Consider the following 18,726-nt stretch of genomic DNA (forward strand, 5'->3'; position numbering starts at 1 on the left):
CTTGTTGCTTTTATTCATCCTTTTCTCTTCTATATAGTCTATTGGGGCAGGTATTGGATGCCCAATCCTGATCTCAAACTGGCATAAATCAGGAGTAACCCCAATCAAATCAATATAAGTGAGAGGAGATTGAGGCCCATGATCTTCATTTTTATCCTTAGTTTTCTATCTAAATAATAGCAACTCATTTTACTCTTAGATGCTCTGTTTTCTTTTATGAATAACAATAAATAGAATAAAGACATCTAAATTATTTGGGGAATCATCTGTTGGGGAAAAAATTTTCTTGACTAATCCTTATTTTTATTTTATAAGGCATTTGCTTCATAAAATTAGCTGACATTTAATACTCAATCAAGAGTTCCACCTACAACTCTTGTTAGCAGAAACAAGCACAACCACTATACAGTAGTTAAATCATAAAACAATTAGGAATAAAGCTCCTTTAGGTAATAATATTGCTACATAATGTGTGACTTGCTTTAATTGTGTCAGATGTTTCTGACTGACTCCAGATCACATTTTAAGACAGAGGAAATGTTTGCAGCTCCAATCTTGCATGAAAAAAATAGAGATTATTTAAAGGTACAAAGAACAAACCACTCAAAGCTTGTGGATGTCCTATTAACCTTGTTATTCATATGCCTGAAGGTGATTATTAAGCTTATCTGGAGAGAAATGTGGGAAAGCACTAGAACCATATAAAACACTAGAATGAAAAGTAAAATTCAGAATGAGAACACTGCCTCATGATCCCATACTGAGTATGAGTGTGCATGGGTATGTGTGGAGCCTGAAACTGTGCAAGTGATGCTATGGTAATACAAATAATAAATAGTCATAAGTGAGCACCAGAAAAGAAACAGGAATTATAGAGCACCAGAGAAAGGAAAATATACCTGAGTTAGGATTCTGATATGATGGAAAGTTTCCCTGATCAAACACTGTAGTATCTGGCCCTTTATATTGCTTTCCTTGAAATCCTCTCCAATATGCAACAGACAGTGAGCATCCAACGTTCCTCATTAACTGTCAAAATATTAACTAAAAAGAAAAGAAGTGTACAATAGTACCATTTTGTTTATTTGATGGGTGGATTGGGAAAAGAGACCTGAAATATTACTGTGAGAGCTAAGGAGAGCATTTTTATCTCAGGCTGCTTGGAAATTTTCCATCTGTGCTTTTTTTTTTTTTTTGATGGAAGGTTGGGGTTTCAACTAAGCATTATTTTATGACAAGTGTCTGCTTTTTGCAGAAAAGTGTCTACATTTTGTTAGAAAACTAAAAATATTTTGGTTTGGTGGCAACATTTTTCAGTTTTGGATGAAAAGTCAAAATTTTCTTGGGGGGGAGGGGGAAGCCATTTTCAGATTAGCTCTGTTTTTATCATTTATTTGCTTTTTGCTTCCTTTTTTAACTCTTTAAGTACCATCTCATTTTTTTAGAGCTGGTGTGTGTGAGTTTGGAAACAACTCAGCAAGCAACCTTAGGAGAACAAGCTTATTCACTTACAGTTTTGATCTATTACTTATTATCACACTTAAAAACAGAATTACATAAAGGAAATCATTGTGAGTTAGTTGATTCAGTCCTTCATTCTATTTGGTAGACTGGTAGCATGTAAACATTTAAATGGTGTTGAATGACATCCTAATGAGAAATGTGAAGGACTCCTACAGTTCTTATTTGCATCTTTCTAATGAACAGAGGGGAAATGTCTACTTTTGAAAATGTTTTGCAACAAATTGCATGACAGTTTTAAAAAAATTGACAGTCACTACCACAATTCACAATGATGTCTCACTCCGACGACCCCTTTTATTTAGTTTTTTGATTTGTCACATCACATTGTAACATGCCCTAATTGTTGAAGAAGGTATTGCGTTATAATATAATGAGGTACCACACTCCTGAAGTTGGACTTTTGTGTATCTAATGTATCCAACAGATAATGAAGAGCCCCATCATAGGCTTTCATTGCTTGTGACCTTGAAAGAATAGGCCAGTGTTGCTTGTATCAAAATTCCTATGGACAGGATGAAACATTTCAAAGGATGATTTTAACAACTCCTTACATATTTTATTCTAAAAGAAAATGCAGAATTTTATGCTCCCGGTTTTTATCACAGAGTATATCATCTGTAAGAAAATCTCTTCAAAAATGAAATCCCCTGAGGAATAAGAGAAAACCAAATAAAAAACAAAAAATATTTTTGCATAAGTAGACTAGGTAAAAAATATCAGCTAATATTCTAGATGATTTAATATCCAGCACAATATAGATTCATGCCAGGATATGGGTCAGAAACAACTTTACTGTCATTGATGAACTATCTCCTGTTGTCAATGGACAGTTAGGAACACTTCCATTCTTATCTCTGTAGACCTCTTTGCACCCTTCGACACTGTTGACTGTGAGATACTGCTGTTCTGCCTTAGGGAGAGGTTCCGGGGAATCCGCTAAAACGGAGATATGCCCCCAAGAGTAGTGATGTTAAATTGCACTGGGGTCACTCTTTTGTGAAGTCACACAAGGATCAATATTCTCTCTGGTCCTGTTCACCAGTTAAATGCCACCAGCTGGTGAGATGATCAGAAGATTTCAATTGTGGTGAATCAGAGACATGGGTGGATACTAGTAATCTAGACAGAACTCTCTTTGAACTCAGTTAGGTTCCCAGGAGCTACATTGGATCACTAGAAAACATATGTTGCAAAAGAATAGTAAGACCATACAATAAACCCCTTTCTCAGCCTTTTCTGCTTTCCCATGCGGTGATTTTAATAGCTGATGCTACTTTGGCTGGGAATTTTGAGATCTGAGTCTGAGGCATGTATTAGGAAACACGCATCTACTCAAAATGCATGTATGGATTCAGTATGGACCTTAAGAACAAAACAGGGATCTGTCCAATTGTCCAATTTATGTTGAAGTTTTTTGAGAAATTCTTCCTTTGCAAAGCACTCATTATGCCAACGTTCATTCAGATAAAGTTTTTGTTGAAGTGAGGTTTTAATGGAGTGTTAGATTACCATAATTATTGTTACCATAAGACCAGCCATATGGTCAGACTAATGGTCCATTTAGCCAATTATTCTGTCTTCTGACAATGGCCAATTCCAGATGTTTCAGAGGGAATGAACAGAACAGGAAGTCATTGAGTGATCCATCCCTTGTTGTCCACTCCCATCTTCTGGCAGTTAGAGGATCTAGAGCATCTCCATAATTAAACAATGCACCAAATATTGCACACAAATCTTATATAAGTACCATGACTGTAGGATACGATAAGTAGGATGGCACAATATCAGGAACATGCTACTGTGTGATGGGATTAAGTGATCTCTAAGTATCTGAAAGGAAGGTAGGCAAAAAAGTACAGAAGGTGACATTAAAGAAAACCACAAATCCAGGATATTATGATGGTGATAATAAAAAAAAAATCTAGGGAACAGATGAAATTGTTCATAGTGCATATTATCAAGAAACAAATCTCAGAGAGTTTGAGCACTGCTGTTACTCTTTTTCACAAGAAAGGTGACAAAGGGAGACATAAAGGGACAAAGGGAGAAATTAGTTAAGGACATTGAAGGCAATGGTAAATGGGACAAAATACAACATGGTTTTACAAAAGATAAATCGTGCCAAACCAACCTAATCTCCTTTTTTGAAAAAGTAACAGACTTTTTAGATAAAGGAAATGCAGTGGATCTAATTTACCTAGATTTCAGTAAGGCATTTGATACCGTGCCACATGGGGAATTATTAGTTAAATTGGAGAAGATGGGGATCAATATGAACATCAAAAGGTGGATAAGGAATTGGTTAAAGGGGAGACTGCAACGGGTCCTACTGAAAGGCGAACTGTCAGGTTGGAGGGAGGTTACCAGTGGAGTTCCTCAGGGATCGGTTTTGGGACCAATCTTATTTAATCTTTTTATTACTGACCTTGGCACAAAAAGTGGGAGTGTGCTAATAAAGTTTGCAGATGATACAAAGCTGGGAGGTATTGCCAATTCGGAGAAGGATCGGGATATTATACAGGAGGATCTGGATTACCTTGTAAACTGGAGTAATAGTAATAGGATGAAATTTAATAGTGAGAAGTGTAAGGTTATGCATTTAGGGATTAATAACAAGAATTTTAGCTATAAGTTGGGGACGCATCAATTAGAAGTAACGGAAGAGGAGAAGGACCTTGGAGTGTTGGTTGATCATAGGATGACTATGAGCTGCCAATGTGATATGGCTGTGAAAAAAGCTAATGCGGTTTTGGGATGCATCAGAAGAGGCATTTCCAGTAGGGATAAGGAGGTTTTAGTACCGTTATACAAGGAACTGGTGAGACCTCACCTAGAATACTGTGTGCAGTTCTGGTCTCCCATGTTTAAAAAGGATGAATTCAAACTGGAGCAGGTACAGAGAAGGGCTACTAGGATGATCCGAGGAATGGAAAACTTGTCTTATGAAAGGAGACTTAAGGAGCTTGGCTTGTTTAGCCTAACTAAAAGAAGGTCGAGGGGAGATATGATTGCTCTCTATAAATATATCAGAGGGATAAATATAGGAGAGGGAGAGGAATTATTTCAGCTCAGCACCAATGTGGACACAAGAACAAATGGGTATAAACTGGCCACCAGGAAGTTTAGACTTGAAATCAGATGAAGGTTTTTAACCATCAGAGGAGTGAAGTTTTGGAATAGCCTTCCAAGGGAAGCAGTGGGGGCAAGAGATCTATCTGGTTTTAAGATTCTACTCGATAAGTTTATGGAGGAGATGGTATGATGGGATAATGGGATTTTGGTAAGTAATTGATCTTTAAATATTCAGGGTAAATAGGCCAAATTCCCTGAGATGGGATATTAGATGGATGGGATCTGAGTTACTATAGAAAATTCTTTCCTGGGTATCTGGCTGGTGAATCTTGCCCATGTGCTCAGGGTTTGGCTGATTGCCATGTTTGGGGTCGGGAAGGAATTTTCCTCCAGGGCAGATTGGAGAGGCCCTGGAGGTTTTTCGCCTTCCTCTGTAGCATGGGGCATGGTTGACTTGAGGGAGGCTTCTCTGCTCCTTGAAGTCTTTGAACCATGATTTAAGGACTTCAATAGTTCAGACATGGGTGAGGTTTTTCATAGGAGTGGGTGGGTGAGATTCTGTGGCCTGCGCTGTGCAGGAGGTCGGACTAGATGATCAGAATGGTCCCTTCTGACCTTAGTATCTATGAATCTATGAAAGAATCATAGACTTACCAGCATAGAATGTCTTGCTTTCACCAAAGTAAATGGCGCTATGCAGTGATGGTGTTGAGTCAACCAAAAGAACAGGCAAACTTTCAATCAGGTTTTCCAATGTAGATCACTTTTATGTGATCAATGAAATACTGTTTTCAAAAGTTTGAAAGAAACATATCTTCTTAGTATTCTCTGGAAATAGCTCTTCTGCTTAAACTGTGCCATGATTTATATTAGTATGACTCCAGTTTATTGTGAAAGTAAATATTACTAGTCCCGAGAGGGAGCTATTCAAGTAACTTTTATTCTGGATTCCTTTCGATGTGTACAGTGGGTACATTTAAAAATCTTGTTATAGTCATTCAATCACAAACTGTTATCTTGTAGAAAGTACAATTATTGAATTTCGTCTTTCCTCCAGCGTGGTAGACATTATTCCCATTTCTGCTATCTTTTCTGTGACCAATAAGTGCTGACCATTTTTTCTTGGTTAGCCATGCAGATCCAGCCATTCTGCATACGCACCTTTTAGTTGTAGTATGTCTGGGTTACTAGGGCACACACTTATGTGCAGTAGGGAGCAGCTGTGTTTCATCCTTCCACATTCAAGACAAGCAGAGTAATCGTATTATACAATATGCTATATTATACAATATGCCTAATATATAGCATATTTCAAATGATACATGTTTATTCAAAGTCTTTAGGAATCTTATTAAAAATGGGTATTTAAATACATATATATGTAAACAGTGTACCCCTGTATTACATTGCAAGGCTCTGGTATTGTGGTAAAATTATAAGGAGATTTTTTTTTTCAGATACTGGATTTGAAGTAGGATCTAGAGCGCTCTAAAAATGTAAAACCTGAATTTTATGGTTCATGGCAGCTATATCAAATTTTATCAATAACTTATCTCTGTTATATATATGTACATGCACACACACACACGTGAAACATATGCAAGTATGCAACAAAACTGCTAAATTCACTTATGTATCATTGAGTTTAAAACTTTGAGTCAAAATGATCAAAAAAGTGGACCCCCTTTTTCAAATATTTTACAGTATTATGTTTTTTTTTGTTTGTTGTTTTGTTTTGCTCCCTTTTCATATCTGAAAGAAAGTCCTACAACACCACCATTAGTGAGGTGATAAAGTGTAACTTATTGAGATCTTCCAGTTTTGCAAAACTGTCTCTTAAGCAATAAGTAGGAGAATTTCAGTATATCACTACAGTAATACTTCCGTTTCTTAGAAGAACAATTGTAGATTTAGAGCCAAATGTTCACTGGAACTTCAAACTAGGATCTAAAATAGTGGATGCAATTTTGTGTGCTCAAGTTTTTTAGTTTTGGTTTTGGTTTGGGCCGGAGGAGAGTTATGCAGTTTTGTTATGGTCAAATATCAGCATATACAAACATTTTGATTTGTGCTAGCAAGTTTCAGTTTGCACACAAATAAAGTTAAGGGCAGGATACTGATACCTTTGCTCATGCTGAATAACACCTTGGTTCTTGAAAAGTCCCAATCTAGCAATAGGGATATTTGTAGAATAAGTGTACCAGAATCACAGGTTTCAGAGTAGCAGCCGTGTTAGTCTGTATTCGCAAAAAGTACCAGAATGTTCACCTCAGGAAACGGGGTGTATAATTGGTGGGTCCATGAACACTGGTGATACATGTGCAAACTCTTCCCTTCTCTGGTTTGCAGTGAGTGGGAACAGCTCAAGCTCTCCCTGGTTTTCTCTGACTTTGTCTTGTCTCAGTGCAGGGGTAAGCTGTGACTGCTTTCACTTGGAAAGGTCAGGCTGAGGAAGGAAGGATTGTTTCTGCTCACTGCTGGCTTGCAGTCATTTTTAGGTTTGCCTGATCAGTTGCTTAGGCATGGGCCCAACGTTGCATCATGAGAAGGTATACCTCCATGTCTTGCCTAGCAAAGGGCTCCCCTCCTTCCGCAAACTTTCTCGAAAAGGCGTGGGACCCAGGCTTTCTGCGAGAGTCCCTGAGCAGTCCTGGAGATATAGAGGGGGCATTGCCCTCATACCCACCCTCACACTTTTAGAACCCACGGTCATTGGTGCCTGATAGTAGTCATTGTTTAATAGTTTACTAACATAGTATCCCCCACATTTAACCATACTCTGGATGCACATCTCAATGTTTCTATGTCCACATCAATCTCTTTTTAACTAATTTGCACAGTTGATCAATCTGATTTGCAGAAACAGACTTCCAAATTGGATGTTGCATAGCATTACTCAAAGTCTGAAGTTTGAAATTCATGCTGTGTAGGTTAGATATATTAGGCAATGAAAAAAACAATGTTGAATTGTTCACAAACCAACAGCATGTGAATTTGGAAGCTGGAATTCAAAATATATACTCTGAAATATTTGTCAGCTATTACATTTATATACTATAAAGAACAAAGCTGAGAAATTTGCAATAGTTTGGAATAACTGAGAATTTCACAAATTGCAAATAGAAAAAAATTAGTAATATATTCTTTCCTCACCTCTTCTGTCATAGAATCATAGAATATCAGGGTTGGGACCTAGGAGGTCATCTAGTTCAACTCCCTGCTCAAAGCAGGACCAATCCCCAACTAAATCATCCCAGCCAGGGCTTTGTCAAGCCTGACCTTAAAAATCTCTAAGGAAGGAGATTCCACCACCTCCCTAGGTAAAGCATTCCAGTGCTTTTCCACCCTCCTATGAAAAAGTTTTTCCTAATATTCAACCTAGACCTCCCCCACTGCAACTTGAGACCATTACTCCTTGTTCTGTCATCTGCTACCACTGAGAACAGTCTAGATCCATCCTCTTTAGAACCCCCTTTCAGGTCATCATACAGAAGTAAAGGAAAAAGAAGATGGCATTCCTAGAAGTCAATCCTCTTCATAATGAGGACCTCAAAATGGATTAAAGTTTCTCAAATATTATTTCAACAATATTGTACCATAACTTATGTTGCAGCTGGAAAGATATTGATCCTTTGAAATCTTCAGGAAAATGGCAGTTTCAAATAAATTTCTAATTACCTAAAATGTCAACAACAATATAAAGGCTGCAGAGTAAAAATTATGCTGGCAGAAGTCCAGCAGCAAAACTGGAGCTATCCAGCTTATTGCACTGAATGCAGCATGCATGATTACGTGCCTTGTGGGCAGGTGGCATATATGTGCATTTGATGCAAGCAGTTCATGGCCCTCAGAGACCAAGTACAGACTCTTGATGCTAGAGTGGCTGAATTGGAGGAGCTAAGGGAGATAGAGAGGAACATAGATGAGACTTTCTGGAACACAGTATAGTTGTCCAAGCCCCTGCTTGACAGCCTCTGATCTGTTGAGAAGGATGAAAGTCTTGGGAATAAGAACATCAAACTGGAGCAAAGGGGAATGATCGCATAGTTGGGATCCTCCTTCCAGATGATGCATGGTATACTCTTGCACTGAGGATCCCCTCTGTGAAAGGAAGCACCAGTTATTAGGAAGAAACGGGTAATAGTAATGAGGGATTTGGTCATTAGAAATACAGATAGTTGGGTTTGTGATGACTGGGAGAAGTGCATGGTGAATTGGCTGTGGGCGCAAAGATTGCAGATCTCTCGAGATATCTAGACAGACTTATGTGCATAGATGAAACAATGGTGTAAGGAGGAGGGTTTTAGATTTATTAGGAACTGGGGAACCTTTTGGAAAAGGAGGATCCTTTACAGGAAGGATGGGCTCCACCTAAACCACAATGGAAACAGATTGCTGGCATGTAAAATTAAAAAGGTTGTAGAGGATTTTTTAACTAAGGGCTGGGGGGAAAGGTAACAAGTGCAGAGGAGCACACCTTTTGGGCAGAAACATCACTTGGGGAGGATCTATTAATGGGGATTCTCTGAATCCTAGTAAAGAGGAGAAGATAGAAGCGGATGAAGTACAGCTTGGAACTGAAAAGAAACAGTCAAATGAGCAGGGATCTCAAACACAAATCACCACAAGGGCCACATGAGGTCTAGTACATTGGCTCAAGGGCCACATCACTGAAACCTTTTCATACAACGATACAAACATGTAGTAAAAATGAAGACTAATATAGCATGCTATTAAAAGTCACTGTATTAACTTTTTAAAAACTGTAATGTGAAGAGGGGTTTTAATAAAATATAAACACCTGAAACTATTCCATATGTGTTCAGTTACACTGATGATGATCTACACTAACAGTCTATCAACATAGCTGTAATGGCAGGAACTCTTTAAAGTAAATATTCATACAAAATATGTTGCCACTTTTAACAAACATTCTTCCCAACTACTCACAGCAAAGAATCATACATGCTGAACTTCATACCTCAGACTGCTCATTTAGTCCATGAGGCCCCGCCCCATCCCATCTCTTCCCATCCCTTCCCCGCCCCCATTCCAACCCGTTCCCCAAAATCCCTGCCCCAACTCCACCCCCTCCCTGACCCTATTTCAACCCCTTCCCCAAATCCCTGCCTCAGCCCCGCCTCTTCTCCGCCTCCTCCCCGAGAGCATGGTGTCCCCGCTCCTTCCCGCTCCCTCCTGGAAAGTCCTAAGCACCGCCAAACGGCTGTTTGGGAGGTGGGCGGAGGAGTGGAAATGCAGTGCGCTTGGGATGGGGGAGAAGAGGGTGTGGGGTGAGAGGGGAGCTTGGCTGCCAGTGGAGTCAGTGCCTATGGTGGGGCACAGGAAATAACTCCGTGGGCCACAAGTTTGAGACCCCTGCAAATGAGAAAGAGTCCCCTTCAATTACAGCATATGAAGGCAGACAACTAAGTACTGACAAATTTTATAAGTACTTGTATACAAATGCTAGAAGTCTAAGTAATAAGATAGGTGAATTGAATGCCCAGTATTAAATTATGATATTATTAGAACAGGAATCACAGAAACTTGGTGAAACAATGATAATCAATGGGGAATGGTAATACCAGGGTATGAAATATATAGTAATGACAGAGTAGATTGTGCTGGTGGGGGAGTGGCAGAATATGTGAAAGAAACCACCAACCACCTGACCAGGATGGTGATGATGATTGTGAAATGCTCAGGAAGATCAGAAAGACTATATTAATAGAAAACTCAATAGTAATGGGAGATTTCAACAATGGGTACATGTCACCTCAGGATACCATGAAGCCAGAAAATTTCTAGACACCATTAATGACTGATTCTTGGAGCTGCTAGACCTGGAAACCAAAAAGAGGAGAGCCAGTTCTTGATTTAATCCTAAATGATGCACAGGATCTGGTCCAATAGGTGAATATAGCTGAACTGCTCAGTAATTGCAACCATAATGTAATTAAATTTAACATCCTTCTTGGGGTTGGGGAAACAAAGAAGACCACCAAAATAGCATTTAACTTTAAAAAGAAGAACTACACAAAAATTAAGAAGCTAGTTAAATGAAAATTAAAAGGAATAGTCACCATAATGGAAGCTCAAATTAAATATATATCCAAATGTTTAAAAAAATAGTTAAAGGACAAAAAATGTCACCATGGCTAAATAACAGAGTGAAAAAAGTGGTCAGAGGCAAAAATGCATCTGCAAATTGTCACATAGACCAAATCTACCTCGGAGACTTGTATGCCCAGTTTATGGACAGATCTCCATGGCAGCTTTGAAAGGATTAAGAACATAAGAATGGCCATACTGGATCAGACCAAAGGTCCATCTAGCCCAGTATCCTGTGTTCCAACAATAGCCAATGCCAGTTGCCCCAAAGGGAAGGAACAGAACAGGTAATCATCAAGTAATCCACCCCCTGTCACCAATTCCCAGCTTTTGGCAAACAGAGGCTAGGGACACCATCCCTGCCCATCCTGGCTAATATCCATTGACAAACCTATCCTCCTTGAACTTATCTAATTCTTTTTTGAACCTTGTTATAGTCTTTGCCTTCACAGCATTCTCTGGCAAGTAGTTCCACAGGTTACTGTGCATTGTGTGAAAAAATACTTCCTTTTGTTTGTTTTCAATCTGATGCCCATTAATTTCATTTGGTGACCCCTAGTTCTTGTTATGAGATGGAGTAATTAACATTTCCTTATTTAATTTCTCCACAGTCATGATTTTATGATTTTCAATCATATCCCCCCTTAGTCGTCTCTTTTCCAAGCTGAGAAGTCCCAGGCTTATTAATTATTCCTCATATAGCAGCTGTTCCATACCCCTAATAATTTTTAACGCCATTTCTGAACCTTTACGAATTCCAAAATATCTTTTTTGAGATGGGGCAACCACATCTGCACGCAGTATTCAAGATGTGGGTGAACCATGAATTTATATAGAGGCAATATATTTTCTGTCTTATTATATATCCCTTTCTTAACGATTCCCAGAATTCTGTTCGCTTTTTTGACTACCGCTGCACATTGAGTGGAGTTTTCAGAGAACTATCCACAATGACTCCAAGATCTCATTCTTGAATCGTTTTTTATGTATAGTTGGGATTATGATTTCCAATGTGCATTACTTTGCATTTATCAACATTGAATTTCATCTGCCATTTTGTTGCCCAGTCTCTTTTGTAAGATCCTTTTGTAGTTCTTCTCAGTCTGCTTGACAACTATCTTGAGTAGTTATGTTTCATCTACAAATTTTGCCACCTCACTGTTTACCCCTTTTTACAGATCATTTATGAATATGTTTAATAGGACTGGTCCCAGTAAGACTCCTGTGGGACACCACTATTTACCTCCCTCCATCCTGAAAACTGACCATTCCTATCTTTTAACCAGTTACAAATCCATGAGAGGACCTTTCCTCTTATCTCATGACAACTTACTTTGCTTAAGAGCCTTTGGTGAATGACCTTGTCAAAGGCTTTCTCAAAATCTAAGTATATTCACTGGATCCCTTTTTCTACATGCTTGTTGACACCCTCAAAGAATTCTAGTAGATTGGTGAGGCATGATTTCCCTTTACAAAAACCACGTTAACTCTTCCCCAACAAATTATATTCATCTATGTGCCTGACAATTTTATTCTTTACTATAGTTGAACCAGTTTTCCTGGTACTGAAGTCAGGCTTTAAGGCCTGTAATTGCTGGAATCACCTCTGGAGCCCTTTTAAAAATTTGTATCACATTAGATATCCTCCAGTAATTTGGTACCAAAGCTGATTTAAATGATAGGTTACAGACTACAGTTAGTAACTCTGCAATTTCACATTTGAGTTCCTTCAGAACTCTTGGGTAAATACCATCTGGTCCTGGTTATTACTGTTTAGTTTATAAATTTGTTCCAAAACCTCCTCTAATGACACTTCAATCTGGGACGGTTCCTCAGATTTGTCACCTAAAAAGAATGGCTCATGTTTCAGAATCTCCCTCACATCCTCAGCCGTAAAGGCTGATGCAAAGAATTCAGTTAGTTTCTCTGCAATGGCCTTATCGTCCTTGAGTGCTCCTTTAGCATCTCGATTGTCCAGTGGCCCTACTGATTGTTTAGCAGGCTTCCTGCTTCTGATGTACTTAAAAAAAAATTGTTATTACTTTTTGAGTCTTTGGATAGCTGTTCTCCAAATTCTTTTTTGGCCTTCCTAATTATATTTTTACACTTCATTTGCCAGGGTTTATGCTCCTTTCTATTTTCCTCACCGGTCAGCAGGATTTAACTTCCACTTTTTAAAGGATGCATTTTTGTCTTTCACTGCTTCTTTTACTTTGTTGTTTAGTCATGTGGCACTTTGTTGGTTCTCTTACAATGTTTTTTTAATTTGGGGTTTATAGCTAAGTTGAGCCTCTATTGTGGTGTCTTTAAAAAGTTTCCATGCAGCTTGCAGGGATTTCACCTTTGGCACTGTACCTTTTAATTTCTGTTTAACTAACTTCCTCATTTTTGTGTAGTCTCCCTTTCTGAAATTAAATGCTACAGTGTTTTCCCCACCACAGGGATGTTACATTTAATTATATTATGGTCACTATTACCAAGTGGTCAGCTATATTCACCTTTTGGACCAGATCCTACGTTCCACTTAGGACTAAATCAAGGATTGCCTCTCCTTTTGGGGGTTCCAGGACCAGCTGCTCCTAGAAGCAGTCATTTAAGGTGTCAAGAAACTTTTTTTCTGCATATTGTCCTGAGGTGACATGTACCTAGTCAATATGGGGATAGTTGAAATCCCTAATGTTATTGAGATTTTTATTTTTATAGCCTCTCTAATCTCCTTCACAGTCACTATCACTATCCTGGTCAGATGTTCAGTAATATATACCTTCTGCTATATTCTTATTATTCAAGCATGGAATTACTATCCATAGGGATCCTATGGTACAGTTTGGTTCATTTAAATTTTTACTGCATTTGATTCTACCCTTTCTTTTACATATAGTGCCACTCCCCAACCAGCAGAACCTGTTCTGTCCTTCCAATATATCTTATGCCCTGGTATTACTGTGTCCCATTAATTATCCTCATTTCACCAAGTTTCTGTGATGCCTATTATATCAATATCCTCATTTAATATGAGGCACTCTAGTTCACCCATCTTATTATTCGCAAAAAGAAAAGGAGTACTTGTGGCACCTTAGAAACTAACAAATTTATTTGAGCATAAGCTTTCGTGAGCTACAGCTCACTTCATCGGATGCATTTGGTGGAAAATACAGTGGGGAGATTTTAAAACCCATTGTTTCTTGTTCTCTGTGTGTGTATATAAATCACCCCACTGTGTTTTCCACCAAATGCATCCACTGAAGTGAGCTGTAGCTCATGAAAGCTTATGCTCAAATAAATTTGTTAGTCTCTAAGGTGCCAGAAGTACTCCTTTTCTTTTTGCGAATACAGACTAACACGGCTGCTACTGTTAAACCATCTTATTATTTAGACTTCTAGCATTTCTATATAAGAATTTTAAAAACTTGCCACTTTTTAGCTGTAATTGATGATGTAATTGAATGGGACTCTTTTTTATTTGACTGTTCTCACTAGATCCTACAAATATTTTATCATCTTCCATCCTCTTGTTCTTACTAGGACATAGAGAATCTCAATTAATAGAGCCTCCCCTAAGGGATGTCTCTGTCCAAACCACATGCTCCTCCAAACCTGTTCATCAACTCTCTATTCATCAACTCTCTGTTGTTCTGACTCTTGCTTTGTGTATTTCCTATTTGTAATACACTATATGCAGTGTGCAATGTGTTCACCTAACTCGAATGGTATTTTTTCTCCTACCTTACTCACTGGGCCCAGTGCTCCACTCTGTTACACCAGTTCTATTTCAATGTAACTCTTTTATCTTTGATAGAGTTGCATAGGCATCATTCTCAATGACTCCCAAGCTGCTAAGTTTTCAAGATAGCTGCACAAATGCTTCTAGTGGGAATAAAATGCATCTCTGCACATAGTTGCACAAATATTTGTATCACTTTCCCTTTCTGTGAATATTTTAAAATTAAACTATTTTAGATTGAACTATTATTTTAGTGAATTTAATGAAATACATAATACACAGTCAGGATTCTGGATTTATGACATATCTGAAAGCCAGCACTTCTTATAGTCCAGTAGCATCTAACATCAACTTGTGGCATTGGAGCAGTACTGACTCAGATGAAGAAAAATACCACCTAATGATTCATTGAAAGCACTTTCTCCAACATTTGGGTTTCCACTGCAACGGCTGATCTGAATCAAACCTGCCATACGATGAGATCATAACACAGGATTGTAAATCATGTCATACCCTAGTGCTTTATGGTCCCTTAACCCATCACAATTTGGATACTAAAGACAAATGTAATTTAACAAATATAAACATGGCTCTTTCTGAAAACAAAGTGTGTGTTGAACCCGCCATGTGTACTTGCTCAGTTTTGCCAGGTGAGAAGCTGGGGTATGGCATCCACTATAAAACAACTGAAGCAGCAGACTACAGATAAATTAGGTAAATGAAATACAATTGAAGAGGGAAGTTTATGGGAGGGGGCTATTCCAGTAAGTGCTTTGGTTTCAATCACAAGCACATCACTTTTTCTTCCATATAAGCTGATAATGAAGAATGATGACCTCATGTCTAGACCTAAGATTTTAACATTGCTGCAGCTCTGGGGGCTTTAATTCATTTCAAAAAGCAATCAATCAAGTACCAAAAGCTGTCTGACTAATTACCTCTGAGATTTTCTAAAACTCTCCAGTCTTTTCTGATAGAAATGCAGGGTCATTTTTGTTTTTGTTTTTTTAAATAAATTGCTTTGTTGAACACAAACTAGGTTGTGGTCACTCTATTCTATTCAGTAATCTGTCAAAGCTCAGTTATAGTGCACTCTCTCTACAGTCATTTTTATGGGGTTCCTTCTTACACAAGAGTAATTATCATTCTCTCCCAGCATTCTCCCATCTCTCTGGCAAAAATAAAAAAAAAAATAGTACTTTAAATATCATGGAAATCTTAGGATACAAAACAAATTCCTTGAAATACACTCTAAAATACTAATTTGAATAATCTGAATTGTTGGTAAGCTTCAGAAAAAAATGTCTTGGTAAAAAATCCCAAGGAAAGTGTAATCAACATATATGGAAAACAATTTTGAGGAAAATAAATTTAAGTAGAATGGGTTGAAAATGTTCCAGAGAAATGTTTTTCTATAAAAATGCTGTTGAATTAGACTAAAACAGCAGTGTTCTTTCACAATAATGTAACAGATAATGCTCACAAAGACATCTCTAAGACTCCATCCAAAGTATATTGAAAGGTGCTTTTGGCACTACTGTATTCCTAGCAGACATATATTATCATTAAAGGTATAGCTGATACCACCACATATTATTAAGTTTGTTTGACACTTCTCTTTACAGGATCCTGTTTTCATTTGTTTATAACTTTGACTAACTTAAACTGTTTGGGCTGAAATTTTATATGCCGAGTGTCTTCCTCATTCATTAAAAATGTCAGCCAAAATATTTCAGCCATTTCTGAGAATGAGATGAAGGGCAAATGTACTGTTTTTCCATGTTAAAAAATTCTGTCAACCTTATCTTCAAACAAATCTAGTACCCTCATGCTTTGGAGCAGGGAACTGAAATCTGACAGGGTCATGGCTTTTTTTTGGTCAGGGATATGCCTTTTGCCATCCATATGAAAATCTGCCCAAATCTGACCTAGTTAAAAGCTTTTGAGAAATTGCAGGTCACGCATACTCATTTGAGACTTCCTAAATTTGGAAGCTAAAATCTCCAAGATTCTATCCTCTCTGAGCTTGCTCAACCCTCTCAGAGCTCCTAATGCTAACCTGACTGATCATGCATCATCCCTTCACAGCTATAACAGGACTCCTCGTGTACCATGTCCACAGGATGACTGAGCAGCCTCCATCCTCTCACAGTGGGAGATAGGAATGTGGATAGTGAACCTGGAAGGGAAGACTGGGATTGGATAGGAAAGGAGAATGGGGCTGGGACAAGGAGCCAGAGTGGGAAAGAGACTGGACTGAAACAAGGAGAGGTTGGAGCAGATGGGGTAGAAATGATCAAGATTGGGGGGAATGGGCAGAAGTCTGTGCCCACTAGAGAACACTCCCCTTCAGGGACCAGAATGGAACCCAAAATTCCTGAGTTGCTCTATTCCTTTGCTGTCAGCAAATATCTGTGACACCTAATGGCAAAACATGCCTGAGCCCCCTCTAGTGCTGGGCCCCTTATAGGAAAACAATCTATTACTGCTATCCTACTCCATTAGACTCAAGTAGCAGAGGTCTGTGTGGTTACAAGTCTGCTGGTGGACCTTGCAGGTATCAATATGATGTCACAATATGAAACGTCTGTTTCTTCAGTTTGCTTTTGAAAAACCTAGGAAATCTCACACACACACAGAGGAAAAGAACAAGCAAGCAAGCAAGCAAGCAAGCAAACTGTTAAAAGCATATTATTAAGGTTGCAAAGTCAAGCACTCAGATGTTAGGAAATGCCAGAATTCAGTCCCCTCATGCATATGCTTTATGATACTGTCTTTAATAGATCTGTTTTGCACATATGACAATGAAATTGTGGAGCTTTACATCAGTTTTAGTCTAGGCCCATCTCTGTTTAAAACACAATTATAAATATACACATATTTTTTTAAAAAGATCCCTCTTCATGTTATTCATGGAGACTGATAGATTCCAACTTAACACACTTGTTGCTAACATAGCTTCACCTAAATTATTGTCTAATTAAGCACTGGATAGCAACCTAATTGTATACTGTTTCCTTAAATAAATTTCCAACACTCCAATAAGTGACTGTATCTGCCTTTTTCTAAGAGTAAGACCAAAAGCAGGGAAGAGGAATGTTGTGGGGAAAAAAAATCCCTTTCATGGTATGGGAGTAAGAAACTGTTATACGTTCCTGCAAAAAAGGGCAGGTGTAATTATTTGTAAGCAACATTCACTTTGTATTTAGCCCTTTTCTTTTTCTTCATGAATTGCTCATGGACTGAGACTCTTTTCTACAAATGGTTTTGTTTTCTCATCAGCAGTCACTGAAACCTTTATGGTCCTAATCCTGGGCTCACTGACATCAGTGAAGAGATACTCCTGAGTTTATTAGCTTTTGGATCAGGTCTTAGTATGGCTATATTTCCGAGTTTCTTCCCCAACTGTTCACTTAAATGCTACACTCTGTGCTTGATCACCTAAGCACCTGAATAGTTGACTGAAACTTTTTAAACGATAGGATTATGTTGAGGAATGACTACTAACACCTTTTAGGTACGAATCATAATAATTTATGCTGAAATTTTTGAGAATTTTGGGATCTGTGACCATTTCACATGGGGTTTTTCAAAAGCGCTCAGTGTTATCCTAACTCTGCTCCCATTGAAGGCATTTTTACCATTGACTTGAAAGGGAACTGAGACCAATTCTGATCACTTTTAAGAATCCCACACCTAAGGAATATCTGGCAACAGCTGAATTCTCACAAATAAGAAATAATACTACCCTACAAACAACATCTAAACTAACTTCCCACTTTGATCTGTGACAATGAGTCATTATTTGTAGCATTTGACCAGTTCTGGCTCAAATTGTGTGAAAGTGACAAGAAGCCTGAAGAAATAAAAAAGGTAACGGCCTTTTAGAAAATAAAAGTTGCCATTTAATTTGAACTTGTGTGTCTCTAGAGCATTGTTTTGCGACTAAAAAGCCTAAGGATTTATGCCTCAGTTACAGTATTGCTCCTGTCAAATAAACACTTTGCATTTCTCTTTTAAAATATTTATTAATATTCATATTAATAACAGGAATCATACAGCAATTGAAGGAGGAAAAGAATATCAACAAGAGCCACAGTGCACAAGATTAAATTGGTAGCAGGTACATTTAAAGGTACAGAAGCAAAAAAGATTCTAATTATATTTGTTCATCCCATATTCTAAGAGTATCATCAAGAACAAAAAAGTCCACTTGTCTGAATCAGAATAAGAAGGACTATACCGTTATTGTAAAACTGAAGAGGGGATCCACTTCAGTAGTCTATAAAAGTGTA

Source organism: Dermochelys coriacea, chromosome 9 (genome assembly GCF_009764565.3).
Source record: "Dermochelys coriacea isolate rDerCor1 chromosome 9, rDerCor1.pri.v4, whole genome shotgun sequence".
NCBI classification, from domain to species: Eukaryota; Metazoa; Chordata; order Testudines; family Dermochelyidae; genus Dermochelys; species Dermochelys coriacea.